The 25232-nt window shown below is 42.7% G+C and overlaps 1 long non-coding RNA gene and 1 other non-coding gene across 2 annotated transcripts; one reads left to right on the forward strand and one right to left on the reverse strand.

Annotated features, from left to right (window-relative positions):
- Positions 1–209: 209 nt before the first annotated feature.
- On the reverse strand, positions 210–316 carry LOC116663422. The gene has a single exon (XR_004319675.1). It is a non-coding gene; the product is annotated as a U6 spliceosomal RNA (small nuclear RNA).
- Positions 317–18694: 18378 nt separating this feature from the next.
- LOC116663021 lies at positions 18695–23712 on the forward strand. Its single transcript, XR_004319029.1, has 2 exons — positions 18695–18822; positions 22525–23712. It is a non-coding gene; the product is annotated as an uncharacterized LOC116663021 (long non-coding RNA).
- Positions 23713–25232: the final 1520 nt, after the last annotated feature.

The following is a 25232-nucleotide window of genomic DNA, read 5'->3' on the forward strand; positions in this document are numbered from 1 at the left end:
CCCAGATCTGTTGGCTTTCCTCTCATCCACTGTCCCTCTTCCCACAGGACATTTGTACCTTCTCTTCCCTTTGCCTGCAATGGGACCATCCCAACAGCATCCTCCTTTTTTTTTTAATTGTGGTAAGATACACATAACATAAAATTTACCATTTTAACCATTTTAGGTATACAGTTCAGTAGCATTACACTTTCACATTGTTGTGCAAAAAAAAAAGGAATCACTTCCCAAATTTGCATGTCATCCTTGCACAAGGGGCATACTGGTCTTCTCTGTATTGTTCCAATTTTAATCTATGTGCTGCTGAAGTGAGCACCCTTCCCCTTTTGATGATAAAGTCCGACTTATCCTGCAGATCTTAGCTTAAAAGTTATTCATTCAGGGTAACTTTTCGGGACCAGACCTGGCACAAGTCACGCATTCCCTTGGCTGCACGGCACTCAGCATGCAACAAACCTATGCATGTTTCATTGGTGTCTGCTCTCTCTCACTAGACTGTGAGCTCCCTGAGGGCAGTGCTCAGGGCTGAGAGGTGTGCTGGGAACACAGTGGGAGCTGAGTGCATCCTAGTTAAATGAATGAACAAAGAAATGCAAGTCCACCTCCAGGACAGAGCGTCTTTGACATTATTTTAGAAAACCACGTGGTTCTGCATCATCTTGAACTCCATTCCAGAGCAGCATCTTGACTTCATGTTTGGAAAACTAAAATCAATAATGAGGGGCATTTTTTTCCTTTTCTCAAGTAGAAGAATTATTAACTTAGACTTTATCTCTTAAAAGAGGAAAACATCTGATGGTCTTTAAATCATAGCTTTTCCTTTGATTCTGTTCATCAGGTTTTCAAAACTATTGAATCTAGACTCAGATCTCTGAAGAATTTTGTAATTTCCAAAAACTAATGTAAAGTAGAGTTTTTTATTGCCTACACCTGCAAGACATCCAGTCTGCTGCTGCCGCACGGCATCTGCAGAGAAGCCCTCATCACTCACTGGGGCTGACAGTGGGGTCTGGAGATGGCATTCCCTGGAACCTGAGGTGTGTCAGCACCCACAACCATCATGGAGAACTTCTCACACCTGACTCCAGGAAGCTCTGCTACAGGCCAGGTTGGGGAACACGGCCAGCTGGTGTTGTGGGCGGTAAAAGAATTTACAAAGACAAAGGCAAATGTAAGAAATGAAGGAAATGTTTAGCAGATATGCTGCTGCTACAGTCAACAGCGGGCCACACAGATGGGAGGTGACCGTGTGAGCGCTCCAAGGGTGAATGTGCAGGGTCTTTTATCGTTGAAGGGGCTGTGCACACAAAGGGATGGGGAAACAGATTTTTGACTTGGCTGTAAGTGAGGCAAGGGGCTTTGGTATATGGGAGGGTGGCTGGATTTATGACTCCAATGAAAAGGAAACGTGAGCTGAGACAAGTCAGCCTGAGCTTTTGTGAGGTTAGCCATTTCCCAGGGCTGCTAATTCTGCCAGGACAAACCCACGTCAGAAAAGGCTGTACTTGGTCTTTTTGAAGGATTGCAGGCGGACATCTGAGAGCCCAGGAATGGAGTTTGCAGGGCCTCAGAGGGCACCAGTTGGCATCGCAGTCCAGACCGGGTAGATTTGGGATTTCATAGGACCAAGGACACCAACCCTGCATTACAGCAAGAGCAGCTGACATCCACATGACCCTTCACACGTTATGGGTTATTCATAACACCGGGAGCTCTTGGGGAGCAGCAGCAACACCAACGAGAGCATCCCAGCTTTACAAAGGGGGGTGGGGGGGACACTCAGTGGTCAGGCAGCTGGCCCAGCACACCTCAGCCAGGAACCAGGCTAGATCTGGCACCTGGTTTGATGCCTAAACCCTTGCTTTTTTTAAATCCACTTTGATCAATATGTCATTTTTAGAGGCAACTTCTAGTATAACAGCACCCTAGAAATGATATAAATAAAGACCGTCTGGTCACTTTGCATCATGGGTAAAGCTATTGGAAAGCAGAATGAAATGTGACCCATGATGATAAGGCCCTTTAATGTGCTTGAACTCTCGCCACTTAATTGCACACTCTGCTTATTCAGTAAGCGTGTTTTCACTCACGTGCTGATCAAAAGTCTGGAGGTATCACGTGATGATCAGGACTGCTTGGTAATGCAGTGGCCCCGTGAGCCATCCCCAGGCTCTGGCTCCACTGTAGAGTATGTCCTCATGCAGACACCATCTTGGAGCTGGTTCCTGTCCTGGCATTCTGCAAAGTTTCACTTAATCTTGGGGGAAAAGCCAGGATGCCTTCTGCCTCCAAGCACAGCCTCTGGTAGGCTGGGTCCCTTGGGCTTCCTCTAAATCCTGCCTGTCTCCACCCTCTTCACAGAGAACACGGTGAAGAACACACTAATCTCTTGGATCAAAGTGAGAACAAAATGCATAAGGCTCCCATGCAGGACCAGAGCGTGCTTAGATAACCCTGTGCGCTCCTGGCTGAGGAGGTGATGAAAAGGAGAGAGGCGCCTGTCATGAGGTCATGGACCAAAGCCTTCTGACACCTGTCCCCTCGCCACCACCACTCCTGTCCATACTTGGCCCCACTGAGCCAAAGGTTCCAGTGACCAAAAATGTCCCTTAGTCTGGCATTTCCTATCTCCCCGTGTTTCCTTTTATCATCTCCACGAATCTGCCTTTCATCACCTCTGCTGCGTGTTCCCCTCAGTGCCCCATGACCCTCACCTCCTCTCCCCTTGGCCACAGCTCATTTCTTTTCATGTCAACCAACAAAACTCCAACTGGAGCAGAATGCAGGTAACTTAGCTTGATTCACACAGCAATGTAGTCACACATCCCCCCAAATTTTATTATCTACTTACATCTTTCCAAAGCTCCTTTGTTTCAAAAGAAATCTTTCCAGGGTTCCTTCATCTCTTTCTACAGTGGTCTCGTCTTCCAACTGCTTCTGAAAGGACTTCAGATTGTCTGGGGACAGAAGGAAAAGGTTTTATATTGTTTTCATGATTTTTAAATCAACATTATTATTATTATCATTTAGCATTGACTTCCACTCTGATCCTGACAAATTTCTCTCTCTTAACATAAGAACGTTCTGCTTCTGTATTTTTTGAAATTAATAGCTTTATTGTTGAATCTTAACTTTGTCAGCTTGAAAAGTATTTCCACGGATGTCTGCATTTTATTATCCATACCTGCTCATTCCCCACCCCACCCCCAGGTGTTTTTCTAACATACGAGCTTCACACAAGGACACACTGTGTGCAAAAGGCATGGAGAATGTGCCTGTGGTCAGGGATGACAACTCAGAGGCACAGGAGGGCCCTGAGTGTTCAAGAATTTATTCTTGTCCCTCAACATTTCCTTACTTCTTCAGAGAAAATTGATGCTCTGAGAAAGCCACTAGCTGTTATAGAGAAATACTGATTTTCTAAGGGGAAAGTCTTACATTTCCATAATCAGGTGTTTACTTACCAGCACTTATGGTTTAAATTATTTTACTCTTACAATTATTCATGACTGTATTTTGCAATCATGTATAGAAAGGAAAGGCTAGAAAAGTGGCATTGGACAAGAACAGGACATTGATTTGGAAACACGTGTGAGCGAATATATTGCCAGCCATATCAGTAAACAGATAATGCTGGGACCATCAAGTCATCAGGGGCTGCCGCCACCCCCCTGACAGTGAGCAGAGGGAACTCAGGATGCAGACAAGCAGGCGGCCCGGCCTCTGCAGCCACCCCCAGCGGCGCCCCCTGAGGGGACACGGGATGGGAAAGAACAAGACACTAGCCCTAGACAGCCAGGTGCACATCAAAGGGATGATTTCAGCGAGCCCAGACCTGCGCACCTTCCCATATATAGAAAGGCGCTAATTTCCTTAACTTGAGATGTCTGGTTTCCTTTAACTGACAGTAATATTTTGATGTGGTCTTTGTTGCAAAAACTCACGTATCCTGGCTTCTACCTTGCCACTTTAGAACAGCCTCTCCGAGTGATCTGAGAGCTCGTGTCCCGGGACCGAGTCCTCAGAAAGTCCGCCAAATAAAACATAACTCTCAACTTTTAGGTGGGGCATTTTATTTCAGTCAACACATGTGTGTAGCTTTCTTTCTGTTAACCCTGAAAGGGTTGATCTGAAAGAGAAGCCCTTGAGCGGCAGAGCATGGCGGTGTGTTGTAAATTACATTCCTCTTAGTGTTCTGAGTATTAAGCAAAAAGGAGGGTTACTGGAGGTGTCTGTGTGTGATCACTCAGCGTGTGTAGGAGGATTTGTGTCTTGTAGCAACAAAAACAGTCATTCTGAAATCTGAAGGTGCCCTGGGAGAATAGGTGGCCAACTGGGGAGGCCACTGTGGTAATGGGGACACCGTCTTCACCAGACATTCATCCTTGGGTGACTTCTCAGTGCTTCAAAAGTATAAACAAGAATCACCATATTGTACACCTGTAACATACAATATTATACATCAACTATACTTCAATAAAAATGTGGTACTAAAAAAAGCATAAACAAGAAGATGGTTCATAGGGACTTGAAATCTAGTTTAGAAAAACAAAATTGGTAGATGCTGAGAGCTGTTCTTTCTCCTTCCTGTTCTTTCTCGCACTGTCCCTTGGACAAGAAGGGTCCTCAGTCTTTGTGTTTAGGTCTGCTTCTATGGAAAAAATTCCCCGGAGAGTAACTTTATTATGATTCTCTCATTCTTACTCAGCAGGTTGTTCCAACATCACCCACCATAGCTATAGAAAACCTCTCCAGAATACGTGAAAACTGTATTCACTAGCAATCCCAAAGTAGGAAGGGACAAATTTCTAGTTAATTAACAACATAGTATGACTTGGATTTTTTTGTTTTGTTTTCAGGCCTGAATATGTTTTAATTTAAGTAATGCCTTATACACAGCACTCCACACTGGTGTTTCAGATTAGAATACAAGATATGAAGAACCACAGACATTCTAACCATTTACTGTCATGGAGCATCATACTGAAACATAACTACTGTTCCTGAAGACAGATATTATCTACTGATGTGTAAGAAATTACTCTAAAATTTCCTGACTTAAAACAATAGACATTTATTATCTCTTCCAGTTTTTGCGGGGCAAGGATTTAGGAACAGCTCAACTGCGTGGTTCTGGCTCCAGGTCTCTCACAAAGTTACAGTCAAAATGCAGGTGAAGGCTGCCAGGATCTGATGGCTGGATGAGCTGGAGGACCTATACGCATATCGGCCAATTCACACAGCTGGCCAGCTGTTGGTATCAAGCTTCAATTCTCTGCCACGTGTGCGTCCCTGCAAGGCTGACTGAATGTCTAGATGTCATGGCAGCTGGCCTCCCACTGAGCCAATGTGATGAGAGGGGTGTCATTGGTCCAGTCAGCATTCAAGGGGAAGGGAATTAAGTGCCACATTTTGAAGGGAGGTGTGTCAGATAATTTGCAGACATGTTTTGAAACCATCAATGGTTATAGGTAAATGCAAATTATTTTTAAAGCTTTATAGCTGGAGGTAAAATTTATATAAAGTAAAATTCATAAACCTTAAGTGTACAGCTGGGTGGCTTTACATGTGTGTATGGCTGTGCAACCACCACCTAGATCAAAATATATAATATTTTTGTTATATATAATATATAACATTTCTCAGCTTCTTAGAAAGTTTCATCATATGATTTACCTTGAATTTTCTATGCACACAATCACTGTCTACAAACAGACACCTCTGATTCTTCCTTTCTAATCTTTATAACTTCCCTTTATTTTTCTTGATTTTCTCTACTGTCTAGGACCTCCAGTACAGTATTGAATATATGTGGTCTAAGTGGATATCCTTGTCTTGTTCTTAACTTAGGGGAACACGTTCAATATTTCACCATATTTATCTGTAAGTTGTTTTTAGATAACTTTTATCAGATTAAGGAAGTTCCATTCTATTGCTAATTTGGTTAAACCTTGGCAATAGACATATAAAGGAAATCACAGTTCATGGCTTTACTCCTTGCTCATAACTTTGAGCATTAGCCAGAGTGTTGCCTTTAGCTGCAAATATCCCTTATCTAATTTATAGAAAAATTAAGCCAGGTCTACACATGAAAAAAAATATTGCCTGGGCGTTCCTTAAATTCCAAATATACTGATCTTCAAAATGTATCCGTCAATCCTTTGGAAGTTGCAATCTTTTCACATGGACACCTAATGATGCTTGGTGCTCAACTATATAAGCCAGGTATGAAAGTGTGTGTAATCTACCTTGTGCCCAGAGTTATGGTCTGTGCTGCTGGTGGTGGGTGGGGATGGAGTTTTGAGGACAAGAGGAAGGAGGAAGAGAGGGAGCCAAAGTGGCAGCAGCCACGGTTTGTGGGGAAGGCAGTTGTCACTGCCACAGCCTCCCCACGCAGCCCCAAAGCTGGAAGTGGCCAACATTTGTGAATTAGTGTCATGTGAATCAGGGCTCTCTGAACCCTGTCATATGTGGTGAAGAATTTTTAAAGGCCTCAACACCCAATCCATACAGCTCTAAAAGCAATAAACTTCAAAATAAGAATGTTTCAGTAGCACTGACAAAGTGGTCTCCAAATTCGTGGTCACATTTACTCTTTACAGCAGCCCCGTGAGGTTAACGGATGAGAACCCAGAGGCTTAGAGACGTTCAGTGACTTGCCCAAGATCTCCCAGCCTGGAGCATCTGCACCACGGACCAGATCCAACACCCGGGGCATACAGTCTTTTCACTGCTTCACATTGACAACTGACGGACAACTTTTTATATGTTTGGTTTTTTGTTTGTTTGTTTGTTTTTTGTAAATCCTTGCCACAGCCGTGTTCATGCTTAATATAACGTCAGACGTTACTTTGCTTGGTGTAAATTGAAGCGACTCTTTTTAGGTTCCCAGCACTTAATCACAGTGCATTTAGCCACTTGGTTGAACAAACAGAGGAACTGTTTCTTCCTCCTCCTCCAGCAAATACACTTTTTTTCACAATTTAAGAATTCTGTTCCAGGTGACCAGGTATGACAGTGGGGTGAAGCTGGTAAGGAAATAATTCTATAATTTGGCAAGTACCCTAACATCACCCACCACAGGACTAACAATAATAATGAAAATCATTCAGCGTCATTATTTCATCCATGCCAGCACATCTGTTTTCCACCACCATGTGCAGGGTCCTGCCTTGGGTGTTCTTAGAGTCATGATTATCAAAAACTTCAAGCAAGTCTCAGTTTACTAAGACTTCCTAATGTAGATGCTGGGACTATATATTTTTTTCACAAAGGCACTGGAGGACATACACATTTAGGACATCAGATCGGTTTTTACAGCTGGTGGTGGTCTGCAAGGTTGCTTTTGATACCAGATAAGCGGGCAGTGGTGAGCAGGTGAGGGGTGTCCCTGGGCTCCATCTAGAGTGAAAGTCCCAGTTACCATAGGACATTCACATGCCCCAGAGAAGAACAGAATCAAGGTCACCAAGGGGCCTGGGGAGCCCATCACTAAGTGAGGGAACTGCGGGTCCAGCTGAAGGGCTGATCAGAGGGCAGCTGCCTGGGCTGGATGGGCGCCAGGGTAACTATGATGTACAGATCCAGCCAGGACAAGGGGCTCTCAGTGTTTACATAATAAATGGTGGCCTCCAGGGAAGACAGATTCACTTTTCTCAAGGTTTTCTATTTGTACTAGATGAACTCAGTGTCAAATATGAAAAGGCATCTTTCCAAAGGCTATTAATACTAGTCTCATTTGCTATGTAAACAAGAACAGAAGGCATCAAAGCCAGAATGCCATTACTCTTTGGATTCTGAACATTCAAGGAGAGCCGATTGCTCTGTTTTAATGACTGTTATTATTAAATCATTGATTGGATCATACCACGCAACATGAAAGTTTATAGCAAAGATTGATTTTTTCCAAAAATAGAGCTGCAATGGTATTTGAGTTTGGATTTTACCTACTCAATTTTTTGAAGTTCTCTTTGGAGAAAAAGTTAGCAATCTAAATAGTTGGAAGGTAGGATTTAGAAGGATTTTTCAGGGCTCTAGTTAGCATGAAATCCTTTTTTTTTTTTTTTTAATTACTACTCCTCTGGACATTTATTTTGAAGTGTCCTGCCTTATTTTGAAGTTTGATGACTTCAGACCTCTCCCCTGCCCGCCATGCACTCAGGGGTGCATCAGGTTCCCACAGATAGAAGGATGGAAAGAACCCTTAGCCCCACTGGGAGGAGCAGAGGAGAGACACTGTAGAGAACTTGGTCTTTCCTGGAGGTCACCAGAGAAAAGTAAAGTGTTCTGCCATCCTTCCCCGACAGCTTATTTCCTGAGCTATTGGCTCTTTCCTTTAAACATAGTCTCTACAAGACATCATAGGAAAAGGCTTTTAGACTTTCCCTCCGTGTGCTATTTTAAAGTGCTTTCAAAAGCAATTTACATTGTTTATCCCTATTTCATCTATCCATGGTTTGTGACATTTTTCCAAACTCTCTGTTTTTTTTCAGCTCCCTTCTTGTCCTTTGAGAATGCTTTCAAAGTTTTGCCATTCTGCTGTGAGGCTGTGTCTTACTCACATTAGATGCATTAATGCCAAAGAGGTAAGGTTTCAGTTGTTTAGTTTGGAAGAGTTCATTGTTGTTCATTCCTCTGGGGTCCTGCTCGAGACAGGTTTGTCAAGTTCCTTCATGTGATCTTTATGGCTCTCATTCCCGAGTACAAAAGTAGGCACCAGTGATCATTTTAGCAAATGAACTGACTCAGAACGTTAATAGAGGCTTATACAAGTATGTTAAGACCTAAATTTATTTTTTCTAATCTATAGTTTGTTGTTTTATTTTATTTTGCTTTTTCACTAACTAGAGCAGGCAGATAGATAGATATGGGCAGAGAAAGGGGGACACAGGCCAAATGGCAGGAATTGGACAAAAAAAGGAGAGAGGCATGGAGCCAAATGCACGAAAACCTACATCATGTAAACAACAAGGGGCCCTGGGCAGAGAAAGACAAGCAGGAACCTCTGGGCTGACAAGCAGTCACACATTTTGGGGTGACAAGTACCCTGGAGGCCAACAGAGAAAGGTGGGAAAAGGCAAGATCTCCGGTATCTGAATGTGTCCTTTCGCTCATTATGCCCTCATTACAATAAAATTAGCCCTCATTACAATAAAATCATGCACTGATACCATGACACTTCTGATCTGGACTAAATAAGGACAAAAATCCTTCCTCCCTTTGGAAAGGTGGAGTTGGGATGAAAATCAGGGACTATGAGCCCAAACTCTTGAGTCCCTTCCCAATGAATATTCCACCCATTCATTTTTACATTCTGTGTAACCTACTTGCCAAAGAAACTCGGGCAGCTTCTCACCTGAGCCTTCTCACTCTCCCCTTGAGAGTGTACTGTCTCTTAAATAAACCCCCCTTTATTGTCTTAATCTCCGCATTTGGTCTCCAGATTCTTTCTGCAGTGAGACAAGAACCTAGTCACTGGCAACAGGCACAGAGTAGTTAAAGGGGAGTGGCCAAGATGTTGCAGTAAGAAGACCCTGAACTCGCCTCCTCCCACAGATACACCAAAATTACAACTATTTACAGAGAAACGATTGAGAAAAACCAGAAGAATAGCAGAAAAGATATAAAAAGGAACCAGAACAAGATGGGTAGGAGGGACAGCTACAGAGTATAGTCAAAACACATATCCTTGGGTTGGCAACCCACAAACAGAGAGTAATTACAATTCAAGAGATTCTCCCCAAGAAATGAGGGGTCTGATACCCACACTGGCCTCCTTGACCCAGGAGTCCTACCCAGGAAAGATGAGCCCCCAGAATGTTTGGCTTTAAAAGCCAGTGGGGCTGACTTTCAGGAGACACAAAGGGTTGTGGGAAACAGAGACTCCACTCCTAAAAGAATGTAGACAAAATTTCCCATGCTCTAGGACTCAGGGCAGAAGCAGTCATTTGAAAGGGGCGTGGGTCAGATTCACCTGCTGATCTTGGAGAGCTTCCAGTGGAGACAGGAAGCAATCTGGAGCTAACCCTGAGGACATGGACACTGGTGGCAGCAATTTGGGGGAGCTCCTTCTGCCACATAGACAGTAGTGCTGGCAAGCACAGTTTTGGAATCCTCCTTCTTGATTATTAGTTCCAGGACCCAGACCCACCCACCAGGCTATCAATACCAGTACTGGGACTCCTCAGGGAAGTAACTAGATGGGCGGAGACACAGCCCCACCCATAAGCAGGTGGGCTGCTGTAAGAACCCTGTGAGCCCACAACCATCCCAAGACCCAGTACTGTCCACTAGAGGGCCCAGGCTGCAGTACTGCACACAAGTGCACTGGCGCTAAACCTCAAGGGACCTACAACCAGGACCAGGGAACAAAGCTCCACCCACCAGTGAGCTGGCACTAGTTCCAGGAACCCTTGAACTCCAGCCTCACCTTCTAGGAGGTCAATAAAAGCTCCAAGACATCTTGGACTTACCATCCAGCCACCTCGGATCCAGCCCTTCACCAAGGTGCCAACATCAGCTTTGGGACACCCCAGACAAAGCAGCTACTTGTGTCATGAACTGACCTATCCCATCAGAAGACCAACACCAGATCCAAGACTTCAATCTGCAACCACTCACTCCAGAACTCCATGAGTGGCCAGCACCTGGGACCACTTGGGGCCCACAGCAGTGGCCTCCAGGCTGGGCTCCACCTACCAGTGGTTGTCAGCCTCCAAATAAGGCAGCACCTGAAAATCACCTGGACCAGAGGCCATCCATGGCCACAAGACCACCCACAGTAGTCAACTCATGACAACAAAAGGACTCACACAACCCATGTAGGGAGCACCCCAGAGCATATAGCTCTGGTGACCAGAGGGGACTGTGCTGCTGGGATGCATAAGACATCTACAAAAGGATACTTCTCCAAGATTGGGAAACGTGACCAACCTACCAATACAGAGAAACAAAACCAGCAAATTTAGCAAAAAATTGGAGAGTAAAGAATGCTTCCAAACTTATTCTACAATGCCAGAATCACCCTGTTACTAAAAACAGACAAAGATATCACCAAAAATGAAAATTACAAGCCAATATCACTGATAAACATAGATGAAAAATCATCAACAAAATATTAGCAAAATGAATCCAGCAATACATTAAAAGGATCATACAACAGGATCATGTTAGATTTATTTCAGAGATGCAAGGATGGTTCAATACCCACATGTCAAGCGATGTGACACAGCATATTAACAAATTGAAGGTCATTTGATCATCTCAATAGATACAGAAAAAGCTTTTGACAAAATTCAACATTCATTTATAATAAATACTCTCCACAGAGTGGGTATAGAAGCAATGAACCTCAACATAATAAAGGCCATATATGATAAAACCACAGCTAATATCATACATACTCAGTGGTAAAAAACTGAAAGCATTTTCCCTAAGATCAGGAACAAGACTTAGGAATGCCTACTCTCCCTGTGCCTACTCTAACCACTTTATTCAATATACTATTGGAAGTCTTAGCCACTGCAATCTGACTAGGAAAATAAATAAAATGAATCCAAATTGGAAAGGAAGAAGTTAAACTGCCACTGATTGTAGAGGACATGATACTTTACACAGGAAATCCTAAAGACACCATCAAAAAACTACTAGAGCTCATCAATAAATTCAGTAACATTGCAGGATACAAAATTAATACACAGAAATCTGCTGCATTTCCATACACTAACAATAAGCTACCATAAAGGGAAATTAAGGAAACAGTCCCACTTAGGATCACATCAAAAAGAATAAAATATCTAGGAATAAGCTTAACCAAGGTAGTGAAAGACTTATACTCTGAAAACTGTAAGACATTGATGGAAGAAACTAAAAAGGATGCAAATGAATGGGAAGATACCCCATGTTTATGGATTGTAAGGATTAATATTGTCAAAATATCCATTCTGCCCAAAGCAATTTGTAGATTTAATGCAATTCTTATCCAAATACCCATGACATTTTTATAGAACCAGAATAAATAATCCTAAAATTTGTGTGGAATCACAAAAGATCTTGACTAGCCAGAACAGACTTGAGAAAAAGAACAAAGCTGAAGGTATTATGTGCCTTTACTTCAGACTATACTACAAAGCTACAGTAATCAAAATAGCATGGTACGGACACAAAAATAGACACATAGATCAATGAAGCAGAATAGAGAGCCTAGTAATAAACCCAAGAATATATGATCAATTAATGTACAAAAAGGAAGCAAAAATATACAATGAGGAAAAGACAGTCTCTTCAGTAAGTGGTGCTGGGAAAACTGGACAGCTATATGTGAAAGGAAAAGGAAACAAAAGCAAAAAATAAACAAATGGGACCTAATTAAACTTAAAATTTTCTGCACAGCAATAGAAACCATGGGCAAAATAAAAAGACAGTCTACTGAACTGGAGAAAACAGTTCAGATGATATGAATCAGAAGAGGTTAATGTCCTAAATATATATACAGCATATACAATTCAACATCAAAAAAAAAAAAAAAAACCAGCCTGATTTTAAAATGGGCAGGAGATGGCCAACAGGCACATTAAAAGATGCTCTACATCATTAGTCATCAGAGAAATAAAAAACAAAACCACAATGAGATATCACCTCAGAAGGGCTGTCATCAAAAAGACCACAAATAACATGTGGAGAAAATGGATTCTTTGTTCACTGTTGGTGAGAATATAAATTGGTGCAGCTACTATGGAAAGCAGTATGGAATAGAACTACGATATGAACTACGATATCAATTCCATTACTCATTATCTACTCAAAGAGAATGAAAACATGAATGGGAAAAGAGACATGCTCCCCAGTATTCATAGCAGCATGACTTACAATAGCCCAGATAGAAGCAACTTAAGAATCCAGAAACAGATGAATAGATGAATAAGATGTGCATTACATACACCATATAATACTACTCAGTCATAAAAAACAGAAATAAAATTTTACCATTTGCAGCAACATGAATGGACTTGGAGAGTATTATACTTAATGAAATAAGACAGACAGAGAAAGACAGATACTGTGTGATATTACTTTCATATGGAATCTAAGCTAGAAAACAAACTAGTGAATGTAACAAATCAGAGACAAACTCACAGATGTAGAGAACAAACTCGGGGTTCCCAGTGGGTAGAGGGAAGTGGGGGCAAGAGAGAGGTAGGGGATGAAGAGGCACAAGCTACTATGTATAAAATAAATTAGCTACAAGGATATATTGTACAACACAGGGAATATAGTCAATATTTTGTAATAATTATAAATGGAGTATAACCTTTAAAAATTATGAATGATTATGTTATACACCTGAAACTTTTATAATATTGTAAATCAAGTATGCCACAATAAAAAAAAAATAATCAATTGTCCAGGTCCCTTTAACCTACAGAGTTAGAATATCCAGAGTCTGGGGACCTGGGGTCTATTTATTTAAAAATTTCCTGCATGTAAGAGTCATCACCCCCATCCGGCTACCCTAGGGGCTCAGGGAAATCCAGATTTTAAATTAGCTGATAATCATTAACCTGGCAGCTCTCAGTCTGTTGCTGGAGGATTTAACAGTACACGTTCCTATATACCCCACAATGAGAGGTCCAGAAGGCAGCAACTGACGGAGACATATTCACCTTTGTGCTTTCAGGGCCCAGCATTGAATCTCGCTCTTAGCAAGTGCTCGGGAAGTGTTTGCTGGTAAGTGATGGTCTCCGGTGACCTCCAGTGGCTCTCACCACACCCGGCCTCCCAGTAGCCTCTGGCACTGCTGGCTGCTCCTTCCTTTGGAACACTCTCCTCCCTAGGTCTCTGAAACATCCCCTCTCCTGATTTCCCTTCTGTCTCTCTGATACAGCCCTGCCTCATCTACCTTCTTTTAAGCTCCTTCTTCTCTGCCCACCATATCATGTGGAGCTAACCAAGGCTCAGTCCTGAACCCCCTCTCATCACCCTGAACTTTCTTCACAAGGCAACCATGTGCTGATGATCCCACTTCTAAATTTCAAAACTGGATCTCACCTCTGGCTCAAGACTACACATCCACCTGACGGTTCAGGATCTCCAGTAAAATGACCCAAGGTCTTAAGTCGCCTGTGCTCAGTTTCCACGTCAATCCATTCAATATCAAACCCCTGGTCTTTCTCCCTTAGCCTGGTCCTTTTCTCATGTCCCCTATCTCCATGAGTGGTATCATGATCTATCCAGCATACCAGGCAGACACCTAAGAATTCTCCATAACATCTCTCCCTTCCTCATTCCCCCGTATTCAATCTGTCTGTAATCTATTACCTGTCAATTTTATCTCTTAAGCGTCTCTCCAACACGTTCGCCTGGTGTTTGCCATCACCCTAGTCCAAGGTTCAATCAGCTCTCGTCTCTTGCCTGGACTCCTGCCACAGCCTCTGCATCCTTCTCTCTACATGAACTCTGACCTTTCCAGTCCATTCTCCACACTATAGTGAGTAACCCTTAGAATGAGCCCCAGTGATTCTCACCTCCTGATAGCCACACCCTGTGTAATAGCCTCCTCTTGAATGTGGGCTGTATCAAGTGACTTGCTCCTGTGAATAGAATCTGGCAAAGATGATGAGACGTCACGTGTGAGATTAGCTTAGAAAAAGATCGTATGTCCTCTCGTGCTTTCTCAGTCAATCTCTTTTCTTCTCTTCTCCCCTCTTCCTTCTCTCCTCTCCTCTCCTCTCCTCTCCTCTCCTCTTTTCTCCTCTTCTCTTCCCCACTCTGGGGGAATCAAACTGCCATGTTGTGAGGAGCCCTATGGAGAGGCCCATGTGTCAGTAAACAGACATCTCCAGCCAAGACCCAGTGAGAACTGAAGCCTGACTACAGCCAGATGAGTGAGCTTGGCCATGAATCTCCCCCAGGTCAAGCCCTGAGATACCGGCAGCCCCAGCTTACAGCTGCATTGCAGCCTTGTGGGAGACCCCGAGGCAGAGGACCCAGTCAAGCCGTGCCCAAATTTCCTATCCACAGGACTGTGAAATAATACTGTGAGCTGTTTTAATCCACTAAGCTTTGGACTAATTTATTATTCAGCAACAGATAACTGATACACCTGTCATGCCATCCTCTGTTTTACTTCAAAACCATCCATTCTTTAAGAATAAAGACTAAAACCCTTAACACTTAAAGGCCTTTCTGATCTGGTTTTTGCTAACTTCTGCCAACTCATCTAGCACCAGGTTCCCCTGCTTCCAAAGACTCAGACGTCTCATCCTCCTGCAGGTTCTTGAAGAAGTCCCGCTTCTTTGAGACACAGGCCTCTGCGCAGGCCCCACTCTGCCTTCCTGCATCTCTCAGCAGAAGTGTCACCTCCCACGAGGAGCCTTCTCTGACTCCCCTGCTCCACGCCGGGCTCCATCAGATGCACTTATGGGTACCTAGTCCTTGAGTTTACAGGGCTGATCAGCTGACTTCAGACTGTAATTATACACTCCCGTTTGGGGCTGTCTCGCTGAGGTCTAGCTCCCTCACTAGACTGGAAGTTCCAGAAGAATAGGAGTCATGTGGTAGGACCTATATCTCATTAAGTTACTCTTGTCTCCCCAGTACCTGGAGCACAGAAAATTCTCAATCAGTGTCTAATAAAACAAGGAGCAGGGCTATGGCTTTGGTACTTGCTACTCTGCCATGCAGGAAAGCTTTCCATCTCCCTCTTCCGATCCAGGCATCAGCACTTTCTCTGGAGTCGTTTCCAAGAATTTTTGGTGAGGTTGGATGGGGCAGAGGCCAGTCACACAGAGCTGTGTGAGCCATAGCAAAAGATCTACATTTGACTCCAAGGGCAATGAGCAATTTCTCTGTGTCAGGCACTGGGCTGGGTGGTGGGAATACAGCGCTAAGCAAAACAGACCCAGCCCTTGTTCTCATGGACTTTACGGTCGGGTGGAAGAGAGGATGACAATCATATCATCACCCTGATGACAATCTGTGATGATGGCAATCGTATAGACGCCAGTAAAACGTGCCATGAGGAAGATGAGCTAATCTGGCAACAAGAGATCCCCTTCCATTGATGACCTCAGTCTTTTATCACCCATCACACGGGTTCTCTGTTCAAAGTGCACTCATTACCATGATCAGCTGTTGAATTTCTCGTTTCCCACACTTCACTGTTCCCTCACTTTTCATTCCCCATCATTACAAATGCTGTGAACAGCTCAACTGGCAAATTATGGGCAGGGCACATTTCCTTTGGCCTCTCCATGTATTTACCTGGTATTTTTAAAGAAGCCAAAGAGAGAGAAATACATAAAGTGGGGTGAGACCCAAACAAAGTCTCTACTTAATGATACACAAGAGTCCATCTAGATGTGCACAGTGAATGACTTCCTATAAAATTAATAATCTCAAAGGTCTTAATGGGAAACCTTTTAACTCAGATTTTAGAACTTGGGCCAGCTCAAAAAATACTTCTGTTAAAGGAAGAATGGCTTCTCTCCCCCTGTTTTGAAGCTTAAATGCCTTCATGGAAGAAGTAGAAAAAAATTTCCCATTCAAAAGTAATGTTAGGAAGTCAAGCCTTTCATTCAATTGTACATGATAATAGAATGCATATATCAAGTGTTTTGAGCGCCCCATAAAAAGGAGAATAAAAACAGCTCATCTTTGATGAGGTAGTATCATGTCTTGCCTGGACCACTGCTCCCCTCAAAAACTAAGTAAAAATGAGCAGAAATAAATACGCTTCAAGTTGTCAACTTTCTGGCAAGTTCTGAAGACTGCTACCAGCAAAAGCAGAGGTGATGGAAAGGAGAAGGGATATGATGAAAAGAAAGCAAACTCAAGGGGAACCAAGACATGAAAAGCAACTGATGGCCCAGGTAGGAACGAGCTTCTTGTTTCTTCTCATCAGCACAGTGCAGATGATTGTCTGGCTCTGATTTTGAACCTGGAGGTGACAAAGTCTCATTCAGACATCAGCAGACTGACAGCAGTTTTCCACAAAGACCTCACTCACCCTTGCCCATGACTGGCCCCACTGCTCTGGGCGGATGGCAGTTTCTGAGAGTGTTATGAGCTCATCCTGAGGAAGACATCAACACTCTGATTTGTCCTGGAGATGACAGGTCCCATATGATACGTTAGGTTTGGATCTCTGAGGAATAACTGCCATCTCTCAGGCAGCCCATGGTGGGAAACATCCTGCCAAGAGGGGGCATGTCTGATAGTATCATGCAATTTGGCATAGTAGGAATAATTGACGGAATTAAGGAACTGGCTCTCCTAAGGCCTTCGGATTTTCAGGTAGTTTAGGAAATTCCATGTTTTATTTCCCCTTTCCCTACCTCCCAAGTGTGTGATTCAACTCTCCAAAGTAACTCAAGCAAAGACTGCACTCCTCTTCCTGACTTCTCTCAGCAAAATGTAAATAAATGTCCTTACAGTAGCCAAGACATGGAAACAGCCTAAATGTCCATCAACAGATGACTGGATAAAGACGTGGTATATGTATACAATGGAATACTATTCAGCCATAAAAAATGACAACATAACGCCACTTGCAGCAACATGGATGTCCCTGGAGAATGTCATTCTAAGTGAAGTAAGCCAGAAAGAGAAAGAAAAATACCATATGAGATTCGCTCATATGTGGAATCTAAAAAAAAAAAAAGAAGAAGAAGAAGAAAGAAAGAAAAGAAAAAGACAAATGAACATATATACAAAACAGAAACAGACTCATAGACATAGAATAAAAACTTGTGGTTGCCAGAGGGGAGGGGGTGGGAAGGGATAGGCTGGGAGTTCGAAATTTGTAGATACTGATGGGCATATGTAGAATAGATAAACAAGATTATAATGTACAGCACAGGGAAATATATACAAGACCTTGTGGTAGCTCACGGCAAAAAGAAATGTGACAATGAATACATATATGTTCATGTATAACTGAAACATTGTGCTTTATGCTGGAAATTGACACCACATTGTAAACTGACTATGATTCAATAAAAAAATTATTTTTAATGTAAATGTCTTGCCAGTTCTCCTGGCTAAATAGAAGTTCTGTACATTTACTTTTATGTTCTTGTCAATCTGCCATAAGAAACATTATGAGAATTCTAATTCACTTTTCATTGTTAGAATGCACCTGACTCTTGAGCCATATCCTTTCTACGTTTCCACAGTGAGCACACGTGGTAGCTAATTGTGATTCTGTTTTGTCCTGACCCGCATCAGCTGTCTGCGAGGGGCATCCGGATCCAGGTGGTGGGTCACAGAGGTGGTGGACGAGGTCCCAGACCCGGGGAAGAAGATGGCCCTGGGGGAGGATCATGAGAAATCAATTAGGTCGTCTCCCAAATTACCATCATCCTTAGACCAAAATATGTTTTTAGAGTTAGAGGAGAGACTTTTGGCTCAAAGTGAAAAGAGGCAGGTTAAGTCAAAAAGGGAATTTTATTTTCAAGCTTCAAGCCTCCTCACCTATACTGCTTGGATGTTTACCTCTCTTTCTTCCTCTCTTTCTCATGTCTATATGTCAGCTTTATCCCTCCCCCTTCTGTCTCAGCTGGCTGAATATCTGTGTTTCCCGGGCCACAAAGCAGAGCTGGCTTTCCACAGCTCATGGGTTCACCCTTGTTCTGGTCCAGTGGAGGAACCAAGGGAATGGGGGCAGGGGTAAGGACCGGGCTGCCAACCCAGTTGTCAAGTATTCAGTGCAGTGAGGAACTCCAGGGATCAACTCACTCATTTTACGTCTTCCCTCTTCTCTCCCAGCTTACAGGTTTTGTGACTTCCAAAAGTGAAGCCCCCCGTTCTTGCCATACCCAAAAGGTAAGTTTACAGTTGGGAGATGGTGCTTTGGAGAGCAAAAAATTTTAAAAGATTCATTTAGAAAAGGAAAATTACGCCTCCAAGAATGGGGGGTGGGCTGACCCAGTGGAGAAAAAGTGGCAGTTTTTGTCTCTCTTTTCTCTTATACCCTCACTTAGAGGTGGCCTCTGATTGACTGATGGCTCTTGTCCCTGGAACGTTTAGTCATGTTTGGCCCTTTCGCGCACGTCCTTACGCATGGTGTGCACAGAAAAACCCAGGGTGGGGAACTAAACCACAATATTAACTATAACGCAATGACCATTGGGTCTCGTCCAGTTCAGTCTTTCTGCCTCCGGGCAGTCATGGCTGTCGGGTTCTAATGGGTTTCTTGCGGGCACTCATTTAGAAGTAAAATCTCTTTATGCTGGAGGCAGGCATAATGTCATCTTCTGGACCATCGTCTCTCTCTCCCACCTATCTGCCTGGTGCCCCCACTTATCTAACTACCTAACAGTTTGTTTTACAACTCCTGTTGTAAAAGATTCTTACAGTCCATATGCTTGTGATGACATCAGAGCTTTTTCTCCCTTCTTGGTTTTATTTTCCTGTTTCTTGGCTTCATTTCCTCCTAAAGCAGTTGGGCTTCCTCCCTGTTACAGGGGGAAATGGTTATTCCGATCCCAGAGCCAATTCTTCCAATCCCTTTAATACCGTCAGAAAAGAGATGTTCTGGCCCTCAAAGTCTGGGTATCAATTCAGAGAAAGACGCTGCCCCAGGCAAGTGCCCTGACTAACCGCTGCTGCTCAGGGACTGGGATCCTCTCATGGAGGCCCCTGACTGGGTCAAGGCGGGGGTGAGGCGGGGGACCAGGAGCGACAGCCCAGGGCCTCAGGAACGAAGGAATTGCTCCCAAGTGGAAGGGAATGTCGTTGCCAGGACAGGATGGGGATGCACAGGTCACTTCAGAATCTTACACAAAGCCCTAGCATTACCAGTGGAGACAGACTAAGAAACAGGCTTTGCCTGGCACAGGAGACTGTGTGTAAAAACAGGCACTCTCTCTGTTACTGAAGGCAAGTTCACGTGCCTGACGCACCATTAGGCCAAACTGAAACACTGGAGTTTGAAGCAGAGAAAGGTTTATTGCAGGGCTGAGCAAGGAGGATGGGGTGGCTCGTGCTCAAGAAAACCCCGAATTCCCTGAAGGGTTTCAGCAAAGCATATTCAAAGGCCAGGTAAGTAGGGGAGGGGTCGCAGTGTATGTGATCAGCTCGTGCACAACTCGCTGATTGGGTGATGCTGAGGGAACGTTGCGGGCAACACTACCAACCCTCAGGCACCAGAAGGTCTGGGGGCCACGTGCTCTCAATCATCAAGTAGTTAATTTCTTCTCTTTGGTGGTGGGTTTTAGCATCTGTGCAAGGATCTATTTCTGGGCTCTCCATTCTATTCCACTGATCCGTATCTGTCTCTATGCCAGTAATATACTGTTTGATTATTGTAGATTTGTAGCAAGTTTGAAATCAGAAAGTATGAGATTTCTAAGTTTGTTCTTTTTTCTTTTTCTTTTTTTTTTTTTTTCAGAACTGTTTTAGCTATTCAGGGTACCTTGAGATCACATATGAATTTTAGGAAGAATTTTACACACAATACTTTTTAAATTGCAATTGTTGATTTTCCCATTTAGCAAGATGATCTTTCACTCTCATAAAAGGCAGCTTTTCTAAAGAAGGTCCTTGGGATTGGCAAAGAATAAATCTAAATATCTCTACATCTCTAAGTTGAAATACATGTGCTATATGATGAGCTATTGCTTCTCAGTCTTCTCTGTGACCCCCCTTATCCACGTGTCCGAGAGTGATGCAGCCACATGACTATGCCCTCATCCCTTTCTTTTCTCCCTGGGTGCCCTCTCATTCAAAGTCATGGTGACCATTACTTTGGATATATGTCCAACGGTCCCAAATTTTAACGTTCAGTTGTGATGTCTTTCTTGAACCACAAAGCCATACATAAACAACCTACTTGTCATCTCCCATTAGCTATACAGTAGGCAGCTCAAATTTATTATATTTACAACAAACATCAAATCTTCTCCTCCCCTGGATCTTCGCTATCAGCAAATGTTACCCTCACTGATCTAGTCACTCCAGCCAGAATCAGGAGTCACCCTAGATTCCTAATTCTCCCACATTTATCTCATCTCCCATCAAGGTCTGAATCGACTTATGAAATGTACCCTGACCTGCCATTTCTCTCCATCTTCATCACTACCGCCCTTGGGCAAGCCACGTCACCTCTTGCCAGGATTAGTCACAGAGCAAGTGATGCCAGAAGGAGAAAATGAATTCATCACCTGTTTGATGAAGCTTCAAATTCTGCTCTTCTTTCCCAGGCTGTCTGCTACCATTCAGTTTGCATAGTTCCCATACAGCTGCTCCATGAATTCTGTCTAGAATATACGGCTGTATTCAGTGGGAAAGTCAAGGTTATACGTGCTTTCTCCATAGTCCCTGGAAGCAATACTCAATTTCAGATTTTACAGAGATGTTCGTGTAAAAATGACCCAAGGGCAAATGGAAAGTGGGAATGTTTGGAGCCCTTTCACTTTTGGAGAAAACACATTTTTAATTTCTTTTGCATTAATCTAAAAACCTAGGCTTATGGAGCATCAGAAGAATCACACAATTTTTCTTACTTTGAAAACTAAGAACAAGCAAATGCAAAACAGGCCAGTCAGAGGAGGTTTAGAGAAAGCTAAACAGATCCTCAGTACAGACAAAAAGAATCCCAAAAGAATCTCTCCCTTTCTGGTCTAAGAGGAAAAACAATAAGCCCCTACAGGTGAGAAAGAGACAGGTGAATTCCCTAGTATATTTCTGTTTTCCTTTCTAACAAAACCAAGGCCACACCACAGTGTCGTGTGGCAGCCAGGCAGGGACAGCGACAGCCACGAGCAGACGGCACCTAACCCTCAGGAGAGGGGCTCTTCTCTCTTAACCAGAGAAACTGTGGTTCCAAGAACACAGAGTGAATCCCCGGTGCTTTTTCTCCCTCTCTGTGCTTGTGTCACTCGGCTCTGGATACAGATACAGATGTAAGATGCAAAGCGTAGAGCTGGGAAACTGATGCCCACATTTCTCGAAACAGGACTGGAGAGTAGATGACAGAGATCAAAAGAGTGATTCCAAGTTGTGTATGAATAGTCAGGCTCGCCTCTGAACTGTGAAGACATGGAGATGACCCTACGTAATTCCACAGGCTTTGAAAACTGGTAGACCGCCTCCATGGTCCCAGGCTGGCCACTTTTGGTGCTCAGGAAAGGCTGGTCTAAACAGCGATGCAAATGCTTTGAAAACTGACCCAACACTAGAACCATAGCTTCTCTCAGCCCCAGTTATCTCACCTGCAAATTTGTTAGAATTATGCAAAATACTGTATGAAAAACATAGCTTGTCAAATACTCCCTCAGTGCATTTCATTTCCCTTCTCTCTCCTTTCTACTACAGAAGGTCACTGGGGGAAAGACGGTGCGTTAAGTTGTTATTACCTCTGATCACCTATTCATGCTAAGTAGATTGTAATTTCTTTCGATCTCAGTTGCTCAAAGTAGATCCTTGATCCATATGTGTTGAGTGAATAAATATTTTATAAGCAACTAAATTAAATACAGTGTCAACTAAACATATTTTATTTTCTTTTATCTGTTTTATATTTAGGCTATTGAGGAAATTTTCCCTTGTAAATATGCCTTTGACATTCATGTTAAAATTTTGGAGGAAATGATTTGTTTAAAAAAAAATTATTCTCTGAGAGAAGAGCTTTGAAGATCCAGCCATGGCGCCACCAATACTGGTTCAAGCTGAGATCTGAGCTGACAGAAAGATGGATCCACCCAAGGAAGCTTGGTCAAAAATCCTTCCAACTCTTTTCTCTATTACATTCTTACTCATGGGAGAAAGCAAATAAGAATGCAAAGGAAAAATTATACTGAATTCAGCTTACAGGTGCAGTATGTCATGCCATGAGAAGAAATCATGAAATCGTTATTTAAAGATAAAGTGTGTCCTCCTAGGCTGACAAGAGAGACCAGAGCTTGACCAGTTCAGACTCTATCTTAGGGCACAAGGCTCTGCTGACACCTAGTGGCTTCACTGCAAAAGATAGATATGAACATGAGAAATTGAGACCAGGGGAGGCAGAGCCCAGATGGTGGAGTAGAGAGACTCACAGCTCACCTTCTCCCACAAATACACCAAGAATTACATCTACAAACCCATTGAATTGCACAGAACACCTACTGAACTCTGGCAGAGTGTCTCTCATTTTGAAATACAAGAGGATTCTCACAAAATCCGGTAAGAACAAAAAAGGAAAAAGAAAAAAAATCAGTGCAGTACCAGTCCTGAAAGGAGAGAGTGGCATAGGAAGAAAGGCACCGTTACACTGGGACCTCCCCTCTCCAGCTGGGAGGTAGCTGGGGACAGAAGCGGAGCTTCTGAGGCTCAGAGGAGAAAGTGAAAGCAGACAGAAGTAGGGGAAACTGACACAGAGGGTCCCTGCGGTCCCCGTCCCTAGATGTGAGGACTGGCTGCTGGAGATGGGAGAGGAGCCCAGGCACAGAGGCAGCCTCAGGGGACTGGAGGGCTGGGGGGGGGGGTGTGAATCAGAACAGCCTGGGACCCCCCATTAAAAAAAAAGCAGCACTGTTGGTATGTGTGAGGAGGGGTGCAACACAGCCGTGTCAAATGATGTGACCAATAGAGATTAATATCCAAAATTAGTAACAGCTTAAACAACTCAAAGTCAAAAAATGAAGAACCCAATTTAAAAATGGGCAGAAGACCTAAATAGATATTTTCTTCCCACTAAGAAATACAGATGGACAAGAGGCTTAAAAAAAAAAAGCTCAACATCACTAATCATCAGAGGATGCAAAAGAAAACCACAACGAGGTATCACCTCACACCTGTCGAAATGGTTGTCGTAAAAAGTCTACAAATAACAAAAGTTGAAGAGGATGCAGAGAAAAGGAAACCCTCATACACTGCTGGTGGGAAGGTAAATTGATGCAGCCACTCTGGAAAACGGTATGGAGGTTCCTCAAAAAACTAAAAATGGAACTATCATAGGATCCAGCAGTTTCACTCCTGGGCACATACCCAGAAAAAAAAATGAAATCGCTAATCTGAAAAGATACATGCACCCCGATGTTTATATAGCCAAGACATGGAATCAACCCAGTTGTCCATCAACAGATGACTGGATTAAGAAAATGTGTATGCATGCACACTCAGTCGGTATGTTAAATTACATGGGAAGCATTGGCAAGTGAGTGGTGATAAACCTTTTTATGTTGTATCGTTAAGGTAAACGTTAATAATAGAGATATTCTAAACACAACATTGTAAACTGACTGTAACTCAATAAAATGAAATTTAAAAAAATAAAAGATACAGATATTCTAGAAATTATATGAAACTCCTAAAAATTTGGTATGTCCTGGTAAATGTTATGTCATAATTCTGGGTATTTTCTAAAATGTTATATGCCACAGAGCAGTAACCAAATTTGTCAACTGCCTTGTGATCCGGTCTTTAACTTTGCCTTTTTAAGTCTTTTGTCATTTATAGATAGTTGTTGTATTCTGATGCTTTTGCAAAACTGTTTCATACAAAAGAACTTATTTACAAAACAGAAACAGACTCACAGACATAGAAAACAAACGTATGATTACCAAAGGAGAAAGGGGGTGGGGGAGAGATCAATTAGGAATTTGGGATTAGCAGATAAAAATTACTATATATAAAATAGATAATCAATAAGATCACACTTGTATAGCACAGGAAACTATGTTAATATCCTGTAATAAACCGCAATGGAAAAGAAAAAAGAGAGAGAGAGAAACTGCATCACTTTGCTGTACATCAGAAACTAACAAACTTTGTAAATCAACTATACTTCCATTTTTAAAAAATCCCATTTACTATCACATCAAAAAGAATAAAATACCTAGGAATACATCTAATTAAAGAGGTAAAAGATTTGTACTTGGAAAACTGTAGGACACTGATGAAAGTAGTTGAAGATGACAGAAACAGAAAGATAAATGGTGTTTATGGATTGGCAGGATCAATATTGTTAAGATGACATATCTTACGATCTACAAATTCAATACAGTCCCTAACAAAATACCAATGGCATTATACACAGTACTAGAACAAATAATTTTAAAGTTTTGTATGGAAGCACAAAAGTCCCTGAATGGCCAAAACAATCTTGACAAAGAAGAACTAATTGGAGGTACAACGTTCCTTGATTTCAAACTATACTACAAAACTAGGGTAATCAAAATGGTATGCTACTGGTACAATAACAGACACACAGATCAATGAAACACAATAGACAGCCCAGAAGTGCTCCCACA

This window comes from Camelus ferus, chromosome 4 (assembly GCF_009834535.1).
Source record: "Camelus ferus isolate YT-003-E chromosome 4, BCGSAC_Cfer_1.0, whole genome shotgun sequence".
Taxonomy (NCBI): Eukaryota; Metazoa; Chordata; class Mammalia; order Artiodactyla; family Camelidae; genus Camelus; species Camelus ferus.